The sequence below is a fragment of the Nelumbo lutea genome, chromosome 3 (assembly GCF_056320005.1).
Source record: "Nelumbo lutea isolate HS-2025 chromosome 3, American lotus-T2T, whole genome shotgun sequence".
Taxonomy (NCBI): domain Eukaryota; kingdom Viridiplantae; phylum Streptophyta; class Magnoliopsida; order Proteales; family Nelumbonaceae; genus Nelumbo; species Nelumbo lutea.
In genome coordinates this window covers 63,986,864-64,012,985 of record NC_142686.1, presented here as the reverse complement: position 1 = coordinate 64,012,985, position 26,122 = coordinate 63,986,864, and the positions used below count along the sequence as shown (strand labels likewise).

Sequence of the window (26,122 nt, the reverse complement as noted above, 5' to 3'; positions counted from 1 at the left end):
TGGTCCAAAAAGAGAATGAGTCCCTGAGAGTACATTAAAAGATTTAATTCAGAAAGGCTTCAGGTACCGAACCTACCCAGCCGTGCAACTCACTACAGCTAAGAGAGGAGTACGCCACCCTGACCTTCATTGGCACCTCGAGTTGAATCTTCCAAGCACTATGGAGGTGTTCCTCGAGGATGTCGACAAGTTCATTAAGGCAGAAGAGGCTCGCAGGTCTCGATTAGAGCTACACCAAGTCGGGAAAAGGAAAAGAACAAACAAAGAAGCAAGTAGTAGTGGTGAAAGAGCAAGTCGCTGAAGAGAAGAAAGTCATCGTGCAACAAGCGAAGCAAGTAGCCAAGAAGGAGTCGGTCACCACCCCGAGGTTCTGGATTAGTAACCCTCCAGTCCAGAGAATGAGCCACATCACGCTGAATGCCAAACGAGGTGAAATCTTAATGTCCATCAAAGATGCCAAGTACGTCAAGTGGATGCCCAGAATGAGAGGAGACCCAACAAATAGGAATCCAAACCAGTATTGCCACTTCCACCGGGACATCGGGCATGATACTTAAAGTTGTTGCAACCTGAAGGATGAGATTAAGGAGTTGATTTGCCACGGTTACCTGAGGAAGTTCATCAAGTATGAAAACTGAGAAATGGAGCACCAACTTATCGAGCAGTGGAGAGACATGCCAGAGTCGAGCAGGCGGAACGACCGCAATAAGCCACCTCGGGACCCGCTAGTAGAAGAGAAACCGATCCGTGGGGTGATCAATATGATTATCGGTGGGTCAATTGTAGCAGCTTGCAACACAACAACGAGAAAGACATTAGTTCGGGAGCTTGAACATGAAGACGAGAACCCACCGAAGCACCCTCAGGTAGAGGAGGCGATCTACTTCACTGAGGATGACGTTCGTAGGATCTAGTATATGTACGATGATGCCCTCGTCGTCAAGATGATCATCAATGAATTCAAGGTGAAGTAGATCCTGGTAGATTCAGACAGCTCCGCGGACATCATCTTCCTGGAAGCATTCGACAAGTTGAAGCTAGAATGGAAAGACTGTCAGCCAGAAGACACACCCTTGGTTGGTTTCAGCGGAGATGTGGTGAAGCCCCTTGGCAAGGTCACTATGCTAGTAGCAGCAGGAATGAGACCCAACATAGTCTGATTTGAGCACATGTTCCTTGTGGTCGCCACCCCATCCATTTACAACATGATCCTAGGTTGGCCCATCCTGCATGCACTACGTGTAGTGGTGTCGACCTATTACCTTGCAATGAAGTTCCCAACGAGCTACGGAGTGGGGGTAGCTGACCTCAGGGCACGAGTTGTTGAACTTCATGGACACCTATTCCAGCTACAACCTGATCAGGATGGACGTAGCCGACTAGGATAAAACAACATTTGTAACCAAACTAAGACACATTTGTAGCCTATTCCAGCTACACCATTTGTAAACCTAAAAAACGCTGGAGCGACCTTCCAATGCCTTGTAAACAAAATTTTTGAACATAATATTGGAAATAAAGTTGAGTGTTACGTTGATGACATGATCATGAAAACCCAGTTTTCTTCCTCTTTACTTAATGATTTAGACCGTGCTTTTCAAATCCTAAGAAAATTTAACATGTAGCTCAACCCGAACAAATGTGTCTTCAGAGTCACGTCGAACAAGTTCCTCGAGTATATAGTGAATTGGCGTGTTATCGAAGCCAACTTAGAAAAGATAAAAGCCATTTTAGATATGAGACCACCCCAGAACCTAAAATAAGTACAAAGGCTAACTAGCCAAGTAGCTGCCCTGAACCAGTTTATGTCTAAATTGGCTGGCTGGTATCTACCTTTCTTTAAGGCCATTAAAAAGAATGAGGACTTTGAATGGTCCGAGGAGTGCCAGCTTGCGTTCGACGAGCTCAAAAAAATCTAATTACCCGACCGGTTTTAACCCACCTAAACCTAGAGATGAGCTTAGACTATACCTCTTTGCGAGGGATGAGGTGGTCAACCCGTCTACTATATAAGTAAAGTTTTGTAGGTAGCTGAGACGAGATACCCTGACATTGAGAAGCTAGCCTACACGCTAGTCACTACAGCACAAAAGCTACGCCCTCACTGGCTGACCATTAAGGCACGTTCTTGGAGGCCCGAGGTCTCAAGCAGACTAACAAAGTGGGCCATTGAGTTGAGCGAGTACGATATCCGGTTCGAGCCATGTCCAGCCATTAAAGCTCAAGTCCTAATGGATTTCGTCGTGGAATGCACATTCAGCACGCCGACCCCTGAGGTGGCCTAGTCGACCAATATGTCGGAGGCATCAACCAGCGTAGCACTAGTTCCGGTCAAGGAAGCCCCGAACTGGGACAAGGAGCCTTGGATCCTCCATGTTGATGGCTCGTCTAGTCAGTGAGGAAGTGGAGCTAGACTCATTACTATATGGGCCAAGCGAAGTGAAGCTGGAGTACGCTCTCCAGTTCGAATTCGAAGCATCAAACAATGAAGCAGAGTATGATGTGTTAATAGCCGAGCTGACATTGGCGAAAGAGGTCAGAGCAAAGCACATCGTGGTATGCGATGAGTCTCAGTTGGTTGTGAATCAGGTGAATGGCGAGTACGAGGCTCGGGAACCCGCCATGATGGCCTACTTAGCCAAAGTGAGGGAACTCTTGCCTAGCTTCCACTCTTGGTTCATCTGGCAAGTACCGAGGTTGAAGAATGTTGAGGCTGACGCACCCTCAAAGTTGGCTAGCACTAGCGACAACATTATGAGGATGATGTACATCAAAGACTTGCCTCGACCTAGCATTGTTAGGGTGGTAGAAGAGGTCGCTCCTATGTTGCAAGTAGAACCGAGCTGGATTGACCCGCTTGTTGATTATCTACTCAACAGGACCCTACTAGCAGAGCGTAATGCAACTCGAAGGGTAAAGCATCAATTAGCCCGGTATGTTCTCATCGACGGGCAACTGTATGGGATATCCTTTATACTCCCCTACTTGCACTGCTTATGACCATCAGAAACAAGTCGGGTGTTACATGAGATCCACAAAAGTGCTAAGGCAAGGATGTTACTGGCCTACTATGAAAGGGGATGCACTCGAGCTGCTAGAGGCATGCCAACATTCTTCACCAAGTTACCGTCGACCTGAAGTATCTGACCATCCCGTGGCCTTTTTTCCCAATGGGGGATAGACATCCTCAGTCCATTCCCACCTGCAATCGAGTAGAGAAGATTCCTGCTCGTGGTGATAGATTACTTTACGAAGTGGGTGGAGGTTGAGCCCTTGGTAACGATCACAACCCAGAACGTACAAAATTTCTTCTAGAGGAACGTAGTATGCCGATTTGGACTTCCTAAGGTATTAATCTCCGACAACTGGAAGTAGATTGAAGACATCAGATTCCATAATTTGTGCGCCAAGATGGGGATCCAATAGAGCTTCACGTCAGTGGCACATCCTCAAGCAAACGGACAGGGCAATTCTCCATGGACTGAAAGCTTGCCTAGCGCAAGCTAAGGGTTTGTGGGTCAACGAGCTGCCCAGTGTCCTATGGGACTACAAGACCACTATCAAGACCGTGACAAGTGAAACACCATTCAACCTCACTTACGGTACGGAAGTCGTCATCCCAGCCGAGATCGAAGTACCAATCTTGCGGCTAAAGGCATACAACAAGGAGGCCAATAATGACGAGTTGCGGATGAACCTCAACCTGATCGAAGAAGTGCATGACCTGGCCTACATCCGAACTGCGGCCTACCAACAACGAGTAGCTCGATACTACAACACTCGAGTCAAGCGATGTCAATTCCGAGTTGGCGACCTTGTGCTCCAAAAAGTGATGGTACCTGAGCCCAGTGTAATTAAGCTCAAACTGAACTGAGAGGGTCTGTACAGAGTTAAACGAGTATTTGGTGAAGGGACGTATGAACTCGTGGCGTTGGAAGGGAGGCAGGTGCCTCGTGCTTACAACGTCAACAACCTAAGGAGATACTACTTGTGAGCTCGAGAATTAAAATCCACTAAATTTTCTAAGTCCAAGTGACCACCCGCTCAGGCAAATTGGTAAGGCCACATGTTGGCTAAATTATATGATGGAAAGTAGACCACGAGCCCCTCTAAAAGCCTAAGGGCCATGGCATCGAGCCAATAATAACCTTAGTGCTAAAGATAAATAAGACCCAATCGCTTTCTAAGCATATGGGCTGCACAGGCAAACTTCACCTATGCCTCACTAGTGAATAGATGGTTTGGGTCATATACCCTACAATGTTTGTCCACTTCGGCTCATAATTACTTTGGGTTATCCCTTACTGTGCCTAGTTGTGTTAGGAGCTTAGCACCTCGGGGCAACCTACACTTAGAAAATTTTGTTCAAAGATTATTGCATGTGAGGTGGTAAAAAGAGAATTGTATTTCACTTCTTCAAAAAGGAGTGGTTCACACATTCAGCAATAAGAAAAAGGAGCAAGAAGATGAAGTCTACTAAACCGAGCTCGAAGGCTCGATAAATGTTGTATATAGAAGGAGGTCCAAAGAAAAGAGGCAAAGTTCAATCATCATGGGGCTCCTCACCCCCACCTTTAACATTCTTAGAAGTGTCTTTGGTCGGTTCAGTTTCCATAACATCCTCAGCAGCAGTAATCTCATCGGTCTCCATGATCTCATCAGTAGTGGCATTTGGGCTTTTCTTCGTCGCTCCCCCATTGAGGCCTTCGTCACTCTCTTCGTCGGAGTCTGGCTCTTGGTCAACTTCCATGACCATCTCGGTGGTGACAACTCCGAGGTTGAGCTTGGGGATGTGCTTGGTTAACTAGTGACAAAGTTTAAAACCCTTCCAAAAGGCATCTGTACTGAGCTCCTCCCTCCTCTGATTGAACTCCGATGAAGTTTTGTAAGCATTGACCGTAGCTACCTCAATATCCTTAATTCCCTAAATGAGAGCGGCTTCACGCTCGACAAAGGCAACTTTCTACTCCTCGGCCTCCAGCTTCCGAATGGTACCGACAACCTTCGACATCTTGCTCTGGCACTTTGTAACCATTACCTTGGCCCATTCAGCCTTTGCCTCGGCGACCTTTTCCCTTGCAATGTGCTAATCGGTCTGCTACATAAGGGAATGGATCATAGAGTTCACTTGCAAAAAAAGAGAAAAAGTTTTTAAGTATAAAAGATAGGGTGAACAGAAGCAAGGTACCGAGATCAGGAAACATACCACCATAATGTGACTCATAGCTTTAGCACCCAGTTGAGCATGAGGCAGTCCGACAAACTTAGAGACCTCCTCGGGAAAAATCGTCTCCTTGCTCTTTTAGAGGCTAGTTCAGGCGTTCAGGATGCTTTGGACCATCTTGGGGCCCTCACTAGAAGAGTTGGCCCCGGGATGAATGGTCTAAGGCTCGAACAACGGAACCTTGGGTTGGTGAGGCGATGATCCCTTCTCTTGGTTCTCCTTAACCAAGTTGATGACCGAAGGGTCCTCGATTTGAACAGGGGCAGCAGGCTCGACTGTAGGCGCTTGGGAAGAGTCACCTCAGGACTTCTTCCTCTTCTTCATGCCAGCGAAGAGGTTAGTCATCGGGACACTTGCCATGATGCCTGCGGAAAATAAATAGAAGATCAATCGAAGTAGTATAAAGTAAAACAAGTTTGAAATGATGAGGTCCGTATGCCCAAAGAGACAACCTACCTAGAGGACTCAGCCCGACCTTAACAAGCTTGTCCTCGACCAAGTAGTCTTCCAATCTCAGGTTGAGTTCTACCATCGACCTCATCTTCTTTCTCATCTTCCTACTTAAATGATCTCCATGGTCATTGATGGCGGTTCTCCATTGAGTTGGGAAAGGCCACCCCCCTTCAACAATCACAGTGAAATATCTATTCTTCTAGGTCGGCACCTTAGAAGGATACTCATAGAGTAGCTTATACCCAGGGTGGTAACCTATATAGTTACTGAATTTGTCCACCCCCTTGGGACCAGTAGTGTTCTTTTTAATAGAGCAGAGTGAGGTAAAGGTATCGATGTCTAGGGGGAGGTCGTAATCGTGAAACAAGGAGATGGTGCCAACCACGATACAAACCGAGTTTGTATGAAGTTGGTCGATGGTGACACCAAAGAAGTTTAAGACTTCAACAGAAAAGGGTGAAGAGTATATCAGAACCCAACAATCAACTACTCTTCGAAGAAGGTAATTTCATCGTCATCATGTTCTCGGGGAAACCTTTCCAAGGGTAGGTTATAACCATAGTGATTGGGGAACTTATACCAAATAGCTAGTGCACTAATCTTCTCGGGCGTCAGGATAGGACTGAAGCAATCTAGCCCCCGAAGAGGACGAGCACGATGAGAAGATGATGCCCTCTTACCATAAGCTTTCTGCTCCTGAACCGAGGTGTCCACCTCAGCCAAACTGGACTCTAAGCCATGGGCCAACATAACCATCGAGGCTGGGCCAGATTCTAAGTCTTGGGCCGAGGTGCCCTCCTCGACCTGATCGGACTCACCACTCATATCAAAAAGGCTACCCATGCTTCTTAACATACTGAAATGGACAAAGGCAAGAAAAGAAGGCTTACCTAAGGGAGGGGACGACTTGGAGACAAGACAAAGACCATGGACCTAGAAACTAGTGTGCAACCTCTAGAACGCAAAAATCTGAAATAAGACAAGGTGAATGGGACCCCAAGGCCCCTATTTATAGTCGTTGTAGCCGATCATGGATGGATCAAATCGTCTTGATCCGACGACTCCCATAAAAACCAGTCGCACGACTTTCGAGGGCAAAATTGGTTAAGCGTGTGTTTTGACATTCGTGAAGTTTATAATCCGAGTGACATCTGTGTGTCCTCGATGTGCGGTTTGATATATGGTTGAGTCGGTTGAGTCATTAAGGTCTAACCTCTAGATCGGACCTCGGTATGGATGAAGACCGGGCCAAATCTACTTAAGCTCGTCAGGTCAAAATCTTTGGCATGGGGAGCGGGGACAATTGATGAGGGGTGATTTGGCCCATTCATGCACAGACACATGGAGGTGACCTGTTGATTGGGCATTGACTCGGCACTGCCTACCACCTCAGTAGGCTAGGTCACCTAGAGTACCTTAGTAACCTCGGCCAGGATCGACATCTGAGCAGCTCGTGATGGTCTGACCTGCCAAAGTGACACGTAGCCAACTTCTAGAAGTGAGTCAGTTGTCTCTGAGCTCTTTGGGATCATGTCGCACGCCTGTAGGTCTTATCCTTATCCCGGCCAGATTGGATGGACTCGATAAGCCTTATCTACTAGCATGAAGTCCACCTCCTGGTGTAGAACAGACTCCTAGTAGCGCGGACCGAAGATCTCAAAGGTGTTTTGTGAGACCTATGGCAGCTCACCTATTTAAGGGCATCAACCCCAGTGACACAAGGTACGCGCGGTTTATTACTTACTAGCATTCTAGCATTCAAGCATTTAGCTCGCTCAACAAGAGTGCTAACTTAAGCATTGGAGTGCCCACACCTGGTAAACCACTCCAGGTCCTCTGAGCTTTCTCTCCTTGCAATTCAATCGGCCAACTAAACAACTGGCATCTGAGCTGTTCTCCAGCTAGGAGCAACTAGATCGTGCACAATCACAAGCCTTGTGAGAATAGAATCACCGTTGTTTTGATATGAAAAGAACATTTCATTTGAATTGGATATAAAACTAAGCTTATAAGCTACACTATCCTTGAGGGCCATACTACCACTAAATTTATTCCTAGATTATGCCCCAATTCAGTATTGTTTAACCAATCCTTTTAAAAGTATCCCTTGAAGAAGTCCTCGAGGCTCTATGGTGAACATGAAATTTCTTGGAGAACGGTCGTCATCGTTTTACCAAGATGTCAGTTAATGATTGCGAGGTTTTCATATTCCATCCCAACTTCATTCTTGGTAACAAAGTATCAGATAAATGATCAAAGCTCTACCATAGGTAGCCTTGTAAACTAACATTGCTTCCATCTCTGATAACAAGATTTCCAGAATCTAATAGCTCTGCAACTGAATTCTTGGCTTGTTTGGAAGAATTCGAAGACCAAAAAATGCTCCCTATTTGATTGATGAGGATAAAATTCCCATTTTCGGTGATCATTAGAACTCTGGATGAATATGTAAGAGGATTGTCTCTGTTCCCAACCCCAACATATGTTCGCATTGAGATATTCTTGTACCATATCCCTACATATCTGCCCTTAGATTTACCATGACTGAAGAATCCTAGTTCAAAGACTTGTCTAGGGGAAACTAGTGTCTGCTCATCACTGATAGATTGAATTGGAGTAGTGACATCAGCTGCAATGGATACATCAAAAAATAATGAAACTATGAAGTAGAAAATCAATGAGTAAAATTTGTGCACTGATTTTTTTCTGAACTTTCTCTATTTCCTCACAACTCTAAGTCAGCCAAGTTGAAATTTTAATATTGTTAGAATTTAAAGAGAATTTTTGGGAGTTGCAATAACTCTCCAATCACTTGTTATGGGAGGATGCATGTTGGGACAATGACTCTAGCTCCCAATGTAACTTTATTGAGTTTTATTTTGAAAAATTGAAGAATAATAGAGGGCAAAATTGACCAAAAAAGGGTAATATTGGGATTTAAAAAATTCTATATCCCACGTGGTGTCACATGTGAATAGATTGTGATAGAACACTAATGGATGTTAATGGCAAGGGAGGATTTAGTTAATTGTCAGAAACTTAAGGATACTTTAAGACAATATCTAAACATGAGTTAGTAAATTTCATAAAATTTAGGGGTACTTTTAAGAAATTTGTCCTTTATTTAATAATAACTTAAAACCTAAATTTTGATAATGTAAATATTAAATTATTTATTTGTAAACATTCCATTTTGCCCCCTTCATTTCTCTAGTTTTGAGCAAAAAAAGCTGAATAAGAGTATTTTTGGTCTTTTTATGTCAAAATCTTGTGTGAAGCACCTAATTAGCTGATGAAAGATTAAATTGTGAACAAGGATTTGAAAAGTAATAGGTACATTCCCAAACCCCAACAATTTTCACAACTTTGGACAAGTTTTGGTGCAAACTACACAGTTAATTGGTCTGACACGCAATGCATAAGGTCAGTGGTGTAGCTATATTTTGGTCGAGAAACTTGGTTTTTGGCTTAAATATTTGATCTAAGAACCTATCTAAGTTCACTTCAAAGGATAGGAAAGTAAAACCAGCCCCTAACTCTTGTCTAGATTCAAACCAAGGTCATCTCTATAAATAAGACCATTGTTAACACCTTGGACAAAAGAACTATTCTCAAGCAATCTTGCAAGGAAACCTAATTGTGTAAAGCCTACCAAGTTTTTTAATTAAAGTGAAGGTTCCCTCTCTTTTGAAACTCCCCTTAAATATAGATGAGAAATTTGATAACCTAGGTAGCCTAATCAAAGAAGTAATGCAAAAAATCATGCAACAAGTCTAAGAGTGAAATAAAATAAAAAAAATAAGAAAAATACAATACATAGATTTTATAGAGGTGACCAAACCTAACTTACACCCTCTCCCTAGGCATACCATTTGAGAAATTCCACCAACTTGTTAGACTTCTTAGGTGCTAGTAAAATCCTTAAAACCAATTGAGCTTCATAAGCACCAACCATACATTCACTAGATAGACTTGCGAGTGCTATCCCAGCCATATAACATCACGGGGTTAAAATTTGGCTCATGAATTGAAAATCAAACTAAACCAAATTGAAAACCATACTAATATAATATATAATTATTACTTTATAATTAGATACTATATATTATATTATATATAATTAATTAATCAATGGCTGAATAAATCTCTTTTTGGCAATTACTGGTTTGGCTCTTCCTCTTCTAGTTTTGAATTTTCATTATTCAAACCCTCAATAGTAAAATTTAAAAGCAAATATTTTTTCTAGCTTAAAAAAATGAAGACTTTCTAGTTTCTAGGAAAGTTCTCATTGTAAGTTTATAATTTGTAAACTTTACTAATTATTGAATTCTAAAATTGAACCTTAACTATGAGAGAGAAATTAAGGAAAAGAGAGACAGATAGGAGATAATCGGTACTCCACTCTCATTATCATTGGCTACTCCAACAATTTGTTATGTTGTTGGTTACCATACATATTGTGATAATGAGTTTTCCATTATTTTTAGTGTTAGTTATTGATTTTTTGTTGCATATTGTATTTAGCTAATCGGTTCAGACTTGAGAGTTCAATTCACTGTAATAATCTATTATTATTTTTAATCTTTATTATTTTTTATTAGTTATTACAATTTCACACAAATACAGTAGTGTAGAATGTACAATATAGAACACAATTATACACTATGTTAATATGTTCCATTATTTACTTGTTTTCATGATTTTGATTATATATATATATATATATATATATATATATATATATATATATATATTAAAATCACTTACTATGGTGTGTCATTTTCACTATGAATTTGTGCTTTGTGGTATCATTTTTAATCACCAAGATGAATAGAGTTCGTGGAAAGAAGCATATTGAATTTGGTAGTATAAATGCTCAAACCTACTGTTTTTTTAGGATTAGGCAAATATATTCTAAAGTGAGTTACAATCAATTTAGCCCAAATTGGCTATGTATCTATGACTTGAAAATTAGAAATGACTTAATCATAACATAATGGAATCACCTTTTTAACTGAAGAGATTGCTAACCCACATATTTTCCAAATTTATTTTTTCAATTTTAGTTACAAGTAGCACTACGAGAAAACTATTCTATAACATCTGATATACACTGTTACATGTGTTAGCAATGTATAAGCGGTGATTATACTTCCGCTGCTACAAGTTGCAATGGTAAAACAATTTGCAGAGAATAAAACATCTGTCATTACATCACTATAATTTAGCGGCACAAAAGCAACAATTAACGACGGAAATAAGTGTCGCTAAAAACATGACATTCGTTGTCAGATTAAACGATAACAAAAGATAATCCGCCACTATAGATCAAAATCACAACATATATATAATATAACAACATTTGTAACCACTGATAAATGTAATATTTCATGAGTATAAAACATATATCAACGAATATAACCACCACTATAAACTATTTTGTAGCATATATATATTATATATAGCAACAATTATATACGCCACTATAAATTAATTGGTGGTATTATATTACATATAATGGTGGTTATATCTATTGTTATAAATTAATTTGTGACATATATTATAAATATAGTAGTGAATAAATCTCTGCTATAAACTACTTTATGGCATATATTCTATGTATATCTATTGCTATAAAAGTTAATAGATTTATAGCGGTAGAAATAAGTGGTGTATAGTGGCGATTATAACTGTCACTATATCAATTTTTATATATCAATTTAAAATAATCATGAATTCATAAGTTGTAAAACTTATAACATTTTTGTATGAAAAATATCATATTTTTATATTTCTAACTTTAATTACAAGTAATTCAATAACAAAATATAATATATCCATATATATATACTAAATTTTAAAGTTTCTGTACATCCATCATAAAAAAAAGAAAGAATAAAAAAATTTAAAAGCTATGACTTTTTCAAATCATGCTCCATATGCCTATTGGTGTGTTTTGTTTACATATTCAACCTAAAAAAAAAGAAAGAATAAAAAATAAAAAATTAATGTCATGTAAACTAAATTGCATATAAAACATCATTTAAAAGTAATTATAATAAAAAATGCGGTTGTTTACGACCATATTGTCTAATTAAAGATTCTTTGTGTATAATAGACACTTCAATATATATATCTTTCTATAATTTGAACTTAATTCATCTTCTCTTACTTTTGTTGATGAATCTTTATTCAAAAGAATAATCCTTTCAGCTACAAAGATTCTAGGATTTTTAAAGCTGATGAGGTGAATGTTTGTTTGTATTAAATATCAATTTTAGAAAATAATATACATAGTTGTGCTACTATAACAAGTACAAAACACCCATAATAGTTGTTTTTAAAGTTATTTTTATAACCTTAAAGATTAAAATAAAACAAACCATATGAAATAGATTTCTCCTAACAAAAGTCAGATACCATTCAACCTTATGCATAAGTGATGAATAATATATAACATCAGTAAGAAATGATTTAGTGCAAATAGTAAATCAGAAAATTAAAGGGAAAGACCATTATATACATTCCAACAAAATCAATTTATAGTGGCAAAAAATCCGTCGCTATACATTAAAAAAACCGTCACTATAGATTTTTAGCAGTGGATCCATTTTCGTTGTTATAAGCACCATTACTATAGGTTATAGTAGCGTATAAATAAGTTGCCATTATAAGTCATCAATAGAGGCGGAAAAATTATTATTGCAGCATATATATCCGTTACTAAAAGGTTATTTAATTGTTATCAATTCATATATCTGCCACTATAAATGCATCAATTTTTCATATGATGATGGATATATCCGTCGTAAACAACCGCATTTGATATATCTACATCTAAAAATGAAAAGCCAAATGTGCAGCGGCGGATCAAAAAAATGAAAAAAAAAAGCTTTTTAGCGGAAGATATATCCGCCACTAAAAGAGAACCTGAATAATTGAATATATTAGTAGTGGGTACCGTATATCCGTCACCAAAACCTGATTAACACCTATAACATCACACCAAAATTTCAAATAAAATTTAATAAAAACTAACATCTTAATTAAAAAGGTACTAAATTCTTGTTACATATAATAATAAATCACAAAAAAAAATGTTTCTTCAACATCTTTAACAAAGCCTTCTATCATTTTTGTATTGGTTCAACCTGGAAAATAAGAATAACAAATATAAAAATTAGATTGTGCATGATATACATCAAGGTTTATATGTTTAAAGCCTAGTGAAAGATGTTAAAAGAACTTAATATTTTTTTTAAAGTAATCTAGAGTCAAAATAATATAAATTAAGAACATATGTAAATATGCAATGTATGGGCTTCACCAATATAAAAATTAAACAACATTGATATGTGGGCCCTATGAACACATTGAATTTATATAAACGGATATGTGGGACCCCCCAACACCAATCACTACATCTATCATTGATTTAATTCAATTAAACTTCACAAAACTAGTTTTGAAGGCATACTTTTTTTCTTTTTTTCTTTTTTGAAAACTATAACCCAATATGGCATATTTTTGCATATTTACATAGCCCATCATAACAAAATAATACTTATATGTGGGCCCTACCAACGCATGGAACTTATAGTTTTCAGTAAACTAAACAATACTGATTTGAACTATCAATATGGCATTGTCTACAATCTTAATATAGCCCATCATAGCTAGAATCTTTTTGTATGGTTTTCTATTCTGCAATGATGCATGTGCTCTTAGAATACTATGACCATATAATGCCTAACAACATTCTTTTTTCCATTTAACCTTTCTATTAGGTGTATGGACTTTCTTGGTTGGTAATGAATACTATTACAGTGGTTTTAAAGGTAAGTATACAAGTTTTACACGAAGTTCTTGTGTGTGTGTGTTTTGAAATTTAACTTGATTTTACAGCTTGAGCTGTTTGAGAGTTTTATGTGCATTACACATTACCATTGGTATGGAGTAGAAGAGTTTTTTTTAGAAATAAAATTATTCTTTTTTAAATAACACTAAAAATGTTTTCAATTCTGTGTTGTTTTTATCTTTGTTTAGTGATATGGCATATTTCAGAAACAAGGGAAAGAAAAAACATTCATGTTGGATAAAACACCCTTAGTTTTTTACATTGGAAATGACTGGGAAATCCTAGCCCAATCTAGATTGGTCCAGCCTGCAATTCAAAATGGCAATGTTGGGCATTGGAATTGTCCTATTTACAAGCTTGGTAGGACCTGAATTCTAGCTTTAGTATAGCCCCCACGCAAGCTTGTTTCTGTGCATATAAAAGTAATCATCCCCCTGACTTATTGCTTTAGTGCTTTTGCTTTGTAGGGGGAAGGCCATGAGTTTGATCATTGATGGGAGAATTATGTCCTTTCCATGAATTAAATTTCATTATTCAAGATCAAGTTATGTGTTCTGGTCCCATCAAATATCTAGCCTTTGCTAACCCAAAGCTCCAATATGTTGGGCACATGCTTTAACTTGGAAATGGATATGGGGCAACCTGCAACAATTTTTAGAAGATCATTAACCAATACTGGTCTTGGTAATGGAGGGTTTTTAGAGGGGTTGACCAAGTAAATTCCTAACCTCCATTATTTTTTGCAATAAGTAACCACCCCCAGACTCCCATGCTTGTCAAGACAAGGTTTTACCGTTTTACCATTTCACCAAGCAATGATCCCTTTTCAAAGGGAATAGTCATCTCTTTGTAAATCCAATGAAAAACTCATCACCTGCATTAATGCTAATTTTTGCATCTACAAAGTTACCATTATTTTAGCATGATTTCACCCTTGAAACTTAAGCTGTAAGCCCACCCAAATAATTAACCAAATATGAATCAACATACAGATAAACCTCTAAATCACTATATTGCAGATTGCATATATTGTTTTAGTTGAGCACTGAAGATTTCATGTAAAATGTAAAATTTGAAAGCTAGCTAAAATACATCTAGGAATTTCCCTATCAATATCTAGAATCAACTGGTATCCATGCAACAATTATCCATTGAATAAATAGTTCGGATACCTGAGAATTGCATTTCTTGTATTAATAAAAAAACCCACATTCCTTTATATAGCCCAAAATATGAAAATATGAAAATATAAAAATAGGGCAAGAAGCAATATCTTATTATGTATTCATAGACAAGTGTGAAAATTACAAGATAGTCACAAAACTAGAAGCATGTACAAGCAGAATTGACCAGGTCCAATACTTTTTTTTTTATCAAATCCAGGTTTAATTTATTGAAGATCGACAAATCTTTCGGATTCCTTTTTCTCATTAAAACAATTGAGTCCGTCTGGCTAAAAAGTAATGGGAGCTATCTTGTTTGATTTTTCTCTATGAAAAAATGATCCTGTTGCATATTCTGATTTTAGAAAATTGAATTGGTTAAATATTCAAATCGAGTCCATTGTAGTTCCATGGATTTCTTTAGATATTCTATGGTTAATGTTTCGCAAATATGACCTTCCCTACTATTAGAATAGGATGGTTGCTTACTATTGGAAATGTGTTGTCTTTTGTTTTTCTATTTAGGTAATTTTTCAATTGTTGATTTAAGCATATAAAGTTGTCATGGGAGTCTAATGTATAATGAGTGGTGTAGGTATTTTACTTCTTGGATTGGATTAAGCACCTGCTCAGTGATGCAAAATTCTTGAGGATCACTGTAACATGTGCAGTTGGTTTGGGTGCTCTTACTCTTGGAATTGGCATGGCATCTGTGTATATCTCTCCATGGACTGGTTGTTTATACTCTTTAATTGATCCAAATATGCAACCCAATTATGGTCATCTTTCGTGTTTGATTTCCACATCCAGTAGGCCTGTACTTTTGTTTCAAGCGGTTGCCGGATGCCACAATATTTATAGTTATGTATGGCCTCACAAGCATGTATTTTGCTGGTGTACTGGTTCGGTTAATTCTTGTTGTTGCACCTGCACTATGCCTTGTCAGTCCCCCAAACCCAAGAAAACTCTACTAGACGCAAAAACCCCCAAACCTACGAAACTCTCTTCTCTCATGAAAGCAAAGGTATGGCGATACAGGCACCTGGAAGGTTCGTTTACAGTTTCGTTTCTTCTTTCTTCAGATTTCTTAACTAGAAAACCTTCATTATTTCAGGGTTACAGGCGCCTACCAGTTCGTTTCTTCTTTCTTCATCGAAGGCATCTTTATTTCGTTTTTTGGAATTTTAGCACTTCTTTTCATGAGGGTTTGTTTCATTTAGGTTCGTTGTTATTGGTTGTAGTGATGATGATAACAAGGGTGGGTTTATTTCTGTGGGTATTTATTTTTCAAAATTCATTTAAATGCCAAATCTTCTTGTTTTGCTATGCCATAATTGATGTAGGAAGTTGGTTTTCTTTTTTTTTATTCTGAATACTTGGGGAAGTATGAATTCGGTGAGGTTTTGTTCTAGGGTTTTAAATTTCTCGAAAGAGCCTTGTTTACGTGTTTTGATGATCAATTTTCTGGAATAGTCGTTTAGTTTGTTTCTCTTTTGACATTTGGGCAACGCAGAATGTTTTGGTGAATAGATTTTCAAATGAAGTAATTCCACCTTTACGTGTGGTGATGATTTTTCCGGAGTTGGTCCTCTTGACCTTTAATTTCAAGGTTTATGATGCAGGGACGTTTGCCCAAATAATTTCAAGGTTTATTTGGCCCCAACTTGTGCAGGGTCTAAATTATCTAATGGCATCAAAAGCTAGTGTTTATTCCCTTATTACTTTAGATAGCATCAAAGTAGTAAACACAAACAAACTAGGAGTCCTCCATGGTGACCAACCAATACAAGCCAAACAAGTAGCTTCATCATCAGCATAACCTCTACTGAGCTCTGGCAGCTTCTTCAGAAATTATTTAAGGGGGTTGGGGGGTTTAAACTTCACACTTCACAATATAGTTTTGGTGGCATGAGAGGAGTTTTGGGACAGACAGAAAGGAAAGACCTTCCTCCATGAACTTTTAGTCAAGTTTCAAAGTATCAATGAACATCAGTTGATACAGGCTAATATGTATACTATTGATTTTTGGGATGGGCAGCACGATACAGAGGTGAGTGAAATCCCGATATCTTAACGGATTTCACTGTTTCCTTGACTGTCGGTGTATATTGGACTAATGTGTTAATAATGACTGATGCTTTGGACCTTTTACTAGCTAGGTAAATAAACTCTCTGTAGGAGCATTTCTATCTTATTTGGTTTCTAGTAAGAGTGTTCAGAAGCTTTTCTGTATATGAGCAATAGGATGGGTTGATGAGGACCCATAAGAATTTTATAGGACAGGACCCATACTGTTCTAGGACAGTTGGATATCAGTGCATCCATTGATTCATACTGTTACAAGACAGGACCCATAAGAATGTTAATTAGAATACTAAAATTAGGTGTTGAATGTATAGCATTTCATAGAGTCCTGCTTCTCTGTCTCTATGGTGAAATTAGGTGTTGAAATTAGTAGTATTTCAAACTACTAAAATTGCCATTTCTTTAAGAAAAAATATGAAATTAACATGGTGAAAAGTATAGAAATATTGTAAGAATGGGTACATCAATACTTCTGTCTCTATAACCTGTAGTTATTGCAATGTCAAATTGTTCCACAAGAAGCACATGGTAAAGAATCTGTACACTTAAACTACTACAATTGCCATTTCTTTAAGAAAAAAAATATGATGAAAAGTACAAAAAATATTTTAACTATGGCTACATCTTTCTTTTAGGAAGAGTAATGTAAAGGAATGGATGATAACATAGGCAAGGCCAGTAAGAATATCAATTTCCATTGGGGAATGTGCTATTTACACCTGATCAAGCTTCAAGCCTCAAGGTTGAACCTTGAGGCCTTTTCCTTGAAACTCACCTCTAGGTGAACCTCAAGGCATAGGCTTCATATGCATTTTAAAACATTGCAATGCATCCATGATTTGACAGATTTGGACCAATTACTACCTTCACCTCCTGAATTGGCAATTGGAGAAATTACAGGACCATTGGATCAAGAAAAATTACTGAAAAAAAAAAAAAAAAACAGTTTGCAATCAACCTCATTGATGCCTGAGTTGTAAGAATGGTAGGATCCATCTAATGGACGCCAAAAAGGGTTGCGAAATGGGTGGGCGAATTTCAAAAATTTTCCTACATTTTTCCAACTGGGAATCACATTCCCCAAATTTAGAATACAATATTCTAGGATCTTACTTGAACTATAATCGAACCAGATCTGAACCAAAAGCAAAATGGAGGAATATACCTGATCCGGAGAAGTAGTATCTCCCAAAGTTGGTGTTCACGCCCAAAGAAGAAACCAATATCCACTCCTGCTGAAGATGACACAACTGTGGATGGAACGGAACCAGCAGGGTGCGTCCTACACACTGGATCATTCGCAAGAATCCTCTGAAAACTCTGAACACCGAATCTTTTTAGTCTTTCCTGCAAGACTGATGTCAAAAACTGATTTCTAGACTTCCTATTGCTGCAAAGATCCAATCTTGCAAGAGGGAATGGCGGCGACTGGAGGAGAACTCCAGGGATGAAGAGGGTTGAACTGTTTCTCTTCACTCTGAAGTCTGTATGTGATCAAATCTCAATTCGCAGGAGGTATACATTGCATACCAACCCTGATTCGAAATCTGATATATCTCTTAGGGTTTCTCCTCTTTCTTCTTGATTAAGAAACCTCCTAATTGGGAGTTATCCCAATCCAAATCAGTATTTGGATAGGGTATAATCTTAATTCTATCTGCAGATTAAGTTAACTTACTCCTGATCTTATCAGGAGGTTACCAGATTCAAATCTAATTTGAATTTGGTCTCCTATAATGGATAAGGTTAAAGACCCAATCCTTTTACTAACATTAATCTCAGATTCGCCCCATGAATATGTGATCATATTAGCCCAGTTCGAAATAGACTATTGGCCCATTAAATGTTTAGTGTTTAACTAGTTTCCAATCTGCTGCCCAGTTGGGCTTCTTTGTATGGCATGGGACCCAAGCATTGATCTACACACCAGCCACATGGGTTCGGCCCAGCCTTGATTATAAGGCCCAGCCGAATTCACTGAAAAACTCAGTAAACCCCTGAGCCTATCATATGAACCCTATGGGCCCAACACTTACATTAAGTGGTCCCTGGGCTAAACCATCTTATAAAAACCCAAGGACTGTGGGCAGGTGCAAGATTAACCCATCAGGTATTATCCTAAATGGTCTTACACTTAATCTCTCAGTCCATAATGATCAAGCACTGCCCGACAAGAGAGGACCTTTCCCTCGGCTACAAGGAACAGTGTCGCTCTCTACTCACATGGATCCCGGGAATTAAAACCATTTGCAAACATTTAGAAACCGTACATATACAATATATATATATGTATATATATATATTAATTTTGCAAAACAAAATTCCAACGATTGAAATCAACTGCCGACAGTTTGGTTTCCATCAGAGAGAGTGTCTTTCCCGATCATTACCCTTGTTCAACAAATGGGCTGATCCTATCACTATGATCACCCACTCAGATGAATTCTCAAACTATCCCAACATACCCAGGTTTTGATTCCCGCTAAGGATCTCATTGATTGACATATCAAAGACAGCCCGATCCGACACCTAGTGAAGTGTCATAATCGAGTCTAGGGGTCAGGTGTTACTTTCTAGTTTTGCCCATCTGTCTCCAAGGTCCAAGGCAATACTGGAAATCTGGTCAAGTTTAAAGATTCAAATAATCCCATATTGCATGTGCCTTGGGTCTTACCCTGGTGGCCGAGACAGGCCATCCCAACATTTGGTGGCACACCAGTATCAGCCTTGGCAGGATAAATCTCCCAAGACTTATCCAATGGCTGTGAACATTTAAAACTAACACGAGTCTCTATAAGTGTCCAGTTTTAGGGTCTTACACAAAACTATACCAAACAACATGAATCAAACATGCACTTTAATTTATTTCCACTAAATAATAAAAAGTACATCAAATCGGATTGAAGCTAAGGGCATACAAAACTGTCTAACAGTAACTTGATTGTCCATGTAACATGTACTAATCACTAGGTATAAACATAGTGGTAAAATAGTGTGGTATTGATTAACAAAAAAGGAAAAAGAATTAACTACATAGATAGTTGTTGACTTGGTACCTGGTAGTTCCCCAAGAAAAATAACACACATCTTATATCTTTAGATGGCTTGTCATTATATAGGTTGTCATCTAAATGAATCAATTCAACAGCTTCAAGGTTCAACCTACAAGCAATTGTCTTCCAACTACCTAGGAAAGCATGGAGGAGGTAGACCCAACATCTTGTCCAGATAGACCTGAGTCCCATTCAGTCAAACATTGGAATTGAAATGAGTTCATTTTGAGGGGATGTTTTATCTTATCAGATTCTAGTTGACTGAGGGGCCGTTTGATGACAGCTGAAATTTGTTCTTTCAACTTCTGTGAACACTCTTTAGCTGCTCTTTTACCTTCATTAACAGCCCTTAAGGCATCTTCATGGCTCTATCATGGGCCCTGAACCTGGATGGAGTTGGGCTTAAACCTAGACCACGCACTCGGCCACGACACTCTTGGCCCATTACACGAGCATAGACATCCTTGTGTTCTTGTTCAATGCCCTCATTTTGAGTGTCTTTCTCTTGAGACATGCAATTTTACATTTTCTCCTTGAATATTATACAAAACTATTAGTAATTCAAAACAACTTGTTAATTCATACCATTTAATGCATATTTGAATAAGTATACCATTAAAGAACCTGATCTTGGATCTATAGGTGTTCCATCTTTTTTCTTGTGTGTTGCATAGAACACCTCTGCACATGATATATTAACTTCCCTCTATTTATCATTACCATGAAAACAACATGTAATTATTTTAACACATACAAAAATGAATGAATGTAAAGAGTGTAATGAACAAATCAAATTTGTATATTTATCAATTCCCCAAGTACTCTTGCAAACCTTTTTGCTCCTGTTGTATGATTGACTTTTTGTTTGGAGTGGTTAGCTTTGTTGGTTATGGATCTTTCCTATATTAAAATACAACTAATTTACTTTTCACTCATTCAAATTAAAAAAAAATATATTTTAAATATTTAGGATACTTACAGTCCCTTTTTCAGATCTCCAAAAATGTACCAAAATTTTCCATTGGTGTGCATCAACCTGATTTCCAAGCTGCTCAATTGGTAGTGCATCTGCACTATCTGAATCGGGGTCATAATACTTTTTCTTCAAAGTGGACTTCCAATCCCTCCACTTTTTACCCAATGACTTCATATTGTAGTCTTTCATGCCATCACTCACCTTGAATTTTTTCTATAACCAAAATAATAAACCAATCATGTCTGCATAAGAGAAATGTCTAAAAGATAAACCGAAAAAACAATGAATTTAATGTCTTCCTTTGTTTCTATAGGAATTTCTCTCCAATAGTCAATGTTTATGGGCAATTGGTTTGGAGTTCATGCAAGGCTACCCAAAAATCTAAGTCCTTTGCTTTTTCATCATTTGGTTGGTTGTATTCATTGGACCCTACTTCAATTTGTTCCCCTTCAAGCATGTTTCATATATTCATAGTGGGGCCTCTTAACCTACGTGTTGTACAAGAAGGCCCCTCTCCAACATGCCCACTAGAGGACTCCTCATGCCTTCCCAAGTCTGGTGACTGAGTTGGTGATGTAGTATCATCTACATCAGGTGTTGATTTAGTAGTTGGATGAGCCACTGATTGACTTGCATGTGCCCGTGTATCTTCTATATTGGGTGTGTTACTAGTGGTTGGGCGGACCCCTGATTTACTTGCTTGTGGTCGTGTCCCCTTTTCTTTAAGTTTCTTCAGTATGTTCACTTTAACCTGTTACAACATTGTTAGATTGGCATTCATAAATTAAATTTAGACATTCAAAACATAATCACCAAGTTAGGTATTTAGAAGTACAATGAAATAACCTGTAGGTCTTGTCAAGAACCAATCAGAGAAAATCTAATAGATCATCCATTTTGATTGGTAGGTCTTGTCAAGAACTTCTACCTACTAAGCATTGTTATAACTTACTAAGAATTGTTATAATTCTACATGGGGGATTCGTACATTATATTGCAGGTGCTTTAAGTCGTCTATTATATTTGTTTTTAAATTTGGACCTGTTCCTTTACTCCTCTCCTTGAATCATTTATGTTTATTTGCTTACAGGTAATTTCAATCATATGTTTTGGTTCCCTTTTCTTCTCCTCTTCCCCTCCCCCTCTTTCTCTCCTGTTTTCAACTTAAGTGTTGTATTTTATTCCTTTCTTCTGTCTTCAGTGTTCTTGGACAATTTAAATTCTTAGCACCGAGTCCTATGTCACTTTATACTAAATGGTAGAGACTTGGGATGAAGTTAGAGATCCCAAAGAAAAGGCATTTACAGGTCTGTTCACACAGATCTGATTTAAGAAAGCTCTTCAAATTTCGTGCATCAAATAAAAGTTGAATTACATAAAATAGAATAAAAACGTATACGCACATTCCTAAAATTCAGATCTCTTAGATTCTTATTGAATCATATTTCCATATCCCCTATCCGAATTTGATCCAATCTGTTTGCAACTGTACTCCTAAGATATCACATAATACTATCCAATCTGTGGACTTAGGCATGCAAAAATTGTCACTTCCTATTTAGTCTAAAGTACTTATTTTGCAACAAGTTGACATGTATATATATATACTGAGATTAATGAACCAACTAAGAAATCTAAGTCTCTTACTGTTGTAGGTTCCCATCTCAAGTGTTGTACAACTCCAACCCAGAAGAACCAAGTTTTATTTATTTATTTCTGATAGGTAGGTTAGAATCTTATATTATTGAATGACTCTCATACCCATCTTGGTAGGGATGACAATTTTCCCCATCCTTTCCAAGTACCTAGCCTCCCCCGACCCGACAAGGATGGGGATGTGTGCGTATTAAACATATAATATTATCTCTTATTTATATTATATATCAAAATCTGTTTAAAATATTGTTTATATTTTAATTTTATCCTTTATTTTAAATAAAGGGTGGGGAACTCGTCTCTATTGGGGATCGGGGATGGAGGCTAAAGTTTTTCCTTGATGGGGATTAATTTAAAAGTCAAAGTCAGGGTCAGGGATGGGGAATATGATCCTGCCCCATTGTCATTCCTACATATTGGATTTTATTTTTTGTTTTGTTTTGTTTGTTTTTTTTTTCTGAGAAAAGTTAAGTTTCATTAAGAGCGAGGGGTGGGGGAGGGCATGTACATAAGAGGATGTACAAAACGGCTAAGAAGAGCCAGAAACAGAAATTGCAATGGCAAAGTGTTAGCACCATGTACATAAGAGGATGTACAAAACGGCTAAGAAGAGCCAGAAACAGAAATTGCAATGGCAAAGTGTTAGCACCATATACAAAAAACCTTATCCACCCCTGATTTAGCTAAAGAATCAGCCATAACATTTGAATCCCTTGGGACCCATCTGAAGGAGCAAGAAAGATACGCTGAAAGATCTCAGATTTCATTTAGCAAATGTGCTAATCTCCAAGGCCCCACCTGATTTGAGGCCCAACCAATTGCAACTCTAGAATGGGGATGATTTGGATGGATTTAGCCACCCTTAACCACAAAAGGCCACCAATCTATGCCAAACATTGAGATCAGAAATACTCCTGCAGCTACTATCAAATTTCATGATAAACTTGCAATTTGGCCTAGGAATTGGCTTTGGATGGGGCTGAGGGTCTAACCTAAATGATTGAAGGATGTTAAAAAAAATTCTTATCCATATCCCCGCTGGAGATGCTCAGATCTCCCTCTAAACTGTTTACAGGTGAGCATCCAAGAATTAAATAGACTCAGTGCTCTTTTCCTAACCCTTCCCATGAGGTAGCTTTGTCAAATATCCTTCTGTTGCATTCCTCCCATAAGAACCAATAACAGCATGAGCAATAGCTCTTCAGTAGGGCTAATCAGCTATATTATTAGAGGAATGCAGTGGAAGCCACAGTCATGGATCATGTCAAAAAAAAAAAAAAAAAAAACAAAAAACGCCATAGACTACAAGCTGCCATGTGATTAATGAGAAGATAGCCAATAGACTCTCCATCATCCTTCATACACGTCACACAAACATATGGTGACATGCTAACTGATCAGTTCTTTTCCTTTGAATCATGTCACAAATATTGATGCAAGCACAAACAACTTCCCACATGAAGAACAAGACTTTATTAGGGACAGACGAGAGCCAAAGCCTTCTTGTCAGGAGGGAGGAGGTAGAGAAGCCAGCTGTGAGATGGTGGAAAAGGTACAATTGGGAGTAGGGGACTAGATTCTTCAATGAGAAAGGAAAACTTCATTTAAAGACATCAAGAGAGAAGAAATCTCTTGGGCTTCAGAGTCAGAAAGGGCTTTCTGGAAATTAAAGTTAAAAAGGAAAATCCCTGATTCCCTCTAGACATCAATAAGGAGGCCAAGGCATCTCTATTCAGACTCCAGATCTGCTGTTCACACGGCTGTGTATCAAGGGCTGCGTAATCAATCATGAGTGAACATGTCAGTGTTCCTTGTGGGCCCCATGTGTAGGGAACACTGGCATGTTTACTCAGGATTGATTACGTAGCCCTGTTATACACACTGTGCAAACAGCAGTTTCTGATGCCTCTATTCAAGATAGGGTGGATGGAAAAAGGCTGAGAACCCCACCAAAGATCAGTCCAAATTTTGATGAAATTTCCATCACCCAAGCTGAACCTCAGAAAGGGAAAAGAAAGAGAAAGTTTGAACAATACATATCCAAGCGTGAGACGCAGAGACTCTATTCTGCACCAGATTGATTCTCAACTATTTCTATTCCCACTTAGTCTTTTTGATGAATGTAGTTTCATACTTTCATTTTTGGATAAAGTCTTCCTTGATGCCGATTGGATGGGCTTAATGACATCAGTAGTATCTCAGGCACAAAGCACCTCCAAATTGTTGTCCAAGGGAGCCTAATTTGATTCTAGACCAAAGACTAAAGAAATCCTTATCTATATACCAAGATTAAGACCCTACAACCAGCCTGCTTAGCATAAATAGAAAAGAACAATAGCTGGAAAAACATTCCTTAAGTATGTTATATTTTTTCTTTTTATCATTATTGTGTCAATGGCCACGACAAAGTGAGCATAATAGTCAATGGCTAGATGTTCGGCTGGTTCTCATTGTTCACTGCCTCTGATTATGAAAACTATTAAAAGAAGGGTTAGAACGTTACCTTCTCTTCTCTTGCTCGAACGAACAGAGGTCGGTGCTTGCTTGGATAGCGCCCAAAAATTTCCCTGTTCTCAAGCACAAAGGGAAACCCTAGCTCGAACGAACAGAGGTCGGTGCTTGCTTGGATAGCGCCCAAAAATTTCCCTGTTCTCAAGCACAAAGGGAAACCCTAGCTCGAACGAACAGAGGTCGCCCAGAACATTACCTTCTCTTCTCTTGCTTGAACGAATAGAGGTCGCCTAGAAAATCACACAACCCTATCTCTAAATTGCCTAGAAAATCACATAACCCTATCTCTAAATTGCCCAGAAAATCGCACAACCCTAGCTCTAAATCACCTCGCACAACCCTAGATTTTCTTCCCAACTTTCTTGCTCGTGAAGAATAACTTGTCTTCTTCAAAATTTCTCTGCAAGGTTCTTCGCTGGAAATTTGCGCGGGAGAAGAGTTTCTCCACATCGGTCCGTTGTAATGTTAGACTGGTTTAATTCCGGTTCATAATTAAGTCCGTCGGGTTAGGCCATTTTTCTTGTAGTGCTCCTTTTTCGGAATCAAAACTAAGTTTGTGTCATTCACCTCTTTGATGATTTCTGGAATTTGGAAAGCATTGTGAATAGAAGCCACCAGATCATTACTTGTTATCTCCCAACTGCTTTGAAAGAAGAGAACATTAGTGCCATTCGGGCTAGGAGCTGTTACAAAGCATGTGATTCATTTCTTCAGTAATTTGATTGAGAATGAGAGAAGCATCAAATTGAGGATTTGAAGAAGTGAATAAGTCCACAAAGGAATCCCTAACCACTTTCAATGACTGTACTATTTGAGCTCCAATTTCTATATTGATCTTTGAGCCAATGTATACCATTCCTCCTGTGCTTGTTAGAGGCTGAGATGTGAAAATAATTAATATTTTTGCCGCTCTCTTTAAGTCAATCCACATGAGCCCTTTGTTTATGTAAGTACCAGACCTTTTTTTTTTTCTTTTCTTTTTATTTCTGACCCCACTGGGCCCCACTCCCTTTCCTCTTCCCCCCTTTTTTTCACCTCTCCCTCTTCTTTCCTTTTCTCTTCCCCTCCTCCATCGACACTTCTCTTCACCCATATTTCCGTCCAAATCTCCCTCCCCGATTCCGCTCCACCATCTTCTCCTCT

General features: G+C 38.3%; 2 long non-coding RNA genes across 4 annotated transcripts; one reads left to right on the top strand and one right to left on the bottom strand.

Moving 5' to 3' along the window:
- Window positions 1-12,570: 12,570 nt before the first annotated feature.
- LOC148865336 (uncharacterized) lies at window positions 12,571-26,063 on the bottom strand. 3 transcript variants are annotated; one of them, XR_016109997.1, is made up of 4 exons: window positions 24,972-26,063; window positions 20,816-21,563; window positions 17,949-20,736; window positions 12,571-12,828 (listed from the first exon to the last, which is right to left on the bottom strand). It is a non-coding gene; the product is annotated as an uncharacterized LOC148865336 (long non-coding RNA). The 3 variants fall into 3 exon arrangements; XR_016109998.1 differs by lacking the exon at window positions 12,571-12,828 and having other exon boundaries at window positions 19,624-20,368; window positions 20,450-20,736; window positions 24,972-26,054; XR_016109999.1 differs by lacking the exon at window positions 12,571-12,828 and having other exon boundaries at window positions 19,624-20,731; window positions 24,972-26,050.
- On the top strand, window positions 14,929-16,273 carry LOC148865337 (uncharacterized). Its single transcript, XR_016110001.1, has 2 exons — window positions 14,929-15,722; window positions 15,813-16,273. It is a non-coding gene; the product is annotated as an uncharacterized LOC148865337 (long non-coding RNA).
- Window positions 26,064-26,122: the final 59 nt, after the last annotated feature.